This window comes from Salvelinus namaycush, chromosome 27 (assembly GCF_016432855.1).
Source record: "Salvelinus namaycush isolate Seneca chromosome 27, SaNama_1.0, whole genome shotgun sequence".
NCBI lineage: Eukaryota > Metazoa > Chordata > Actinopteri > Salmoniformes > Salmonidae > Salvelinus > Salvelinus namaycush.
In genome coordinates, this window is record NC_052333.1 from 24862766 (window position 1) to 24864455 (window position 1690).

A 1690-nucleotide genomic window follows, 5' to 3' on the forward strand; every position below is an offset into this window, starting at 1 on the left:
CGGGAGATGCATCAACAGCAACCTTGGGACAATCCTCTGCATTATCATTAACAGCAGACTCATACATTTCCTCAGTGAAAACAATGTAATGAGCAAATTTCAGATTGGCTTTTTACCAAATTACCGTACGATAGACCAAGTATTCACCCTGCACACACTAATTGACAAACAAACAAACCAAAACAAAGGCAAAGTCTTCTCATGCTTTGTTGATTTTCGTATGAGGGTCTGCTATATAATTTGATGGAATGCGGTGTTGGGGGAAAAACATACAACATTATACATTCCATGTACACAAACAAGTGTGCAGTTTAAAAAAAACACAGCCCATGACAACAAATCTTAGTAAGACAAAAATATAGGCTTGCCAGTTGCCAGGACCACAAATACAAATTCCATCTAGACACTGTTACTCTAGAGCATACAAAAAACTATACATACCTCAGCCTAAACATCAGTGCCACAAATAACTTCCACAAATCTGTGAACGATCTGAGAGACAAGGCAAGAAGGGCCTTCTACGCCATCAAAAGGAACATAAAATTCGACATAACAATTAGGATCTGGTAAGAAATACATGAATCCATTATAGAACCCATTGCCCTTTATGGTTGTGAGGTCTGGGGTCCGCTCACCAACCAAAAATTCACAAAACGGGACAAAGACCAAATTGAGACTCTGCATGCAGAATTCTGCAAAAATATCCTTCCTGTACAACGTAAAACACCAAATAATGCATGCAGAGCAGAATTAGGCCGATATCCACTAATTATCAAAATCCAGAAAAGAGCCGTTAAATTCTACAACCACCTAAAAGGAAACAATTCCCAACCTTCCATAGCAAAGCCATCACATACAGAGAGATGAACCTGGAAAAGAGTCCCCTAAGCAAGTTGGTCCAGGGGCTCTGTTCACAAACACGAACAGACCCCACAGAGCCCCCGGACTGCTACACAATAAGACCCAACCAAATCATGAGAAAACAAAAAGATAATTACTTGACACATTGGAAAGAATTAAAAAAAAAAAATGAGCAAACTAGAATGCTATTTGGCCCTAAAAAGAGAGTACACAGTGGCAGAATATCTGATCACTGTGACAGACCCAAAATTCAGATAAGCTTTGACTATGTACAGACTATGTACAGTGAGCATAGCTTTGCTATTGAGAGAGGCTGCCATTGGCAGATCTGGCTCTCAAGAGAAGACAGGCTATGTGCACACTGTCCAAAAAATTAGGTGGAAACTGAGCTGCACTTCCTGACCTCCTGCCAAATGTATGACCATATTAGAGACACAAATTTCACTCAGATTACACAGACCCACAAAGAATTAGAAACCAAATCCAATTTTGATAATGTCCCATATCTACTGGGTGAAATACCACGGTGTGCCATCACAGCAGCAATATTTGTGACCTGTTGCCACAAGAAAAGTGCAACTAGTGAAGAACAAACACTATTGTAAAATACAACCCATATTTATGTGTATTTATTTTGTATTTTAACCATTTGCCTGGAGGTGAATAACCCTGCAAAAGTGGAGAGGAGCCAGGTGATTTGTTTTGCAGAAAGTTGTTGGCTGTGAAGAGAGAGATACACCGACAACACACAGTCCACAGTGTCCACGCAGCTCAATTAGTGCTTGACAACTCAAGTGCCTTTATCCCCGCAATAATGGACTCCTTTATT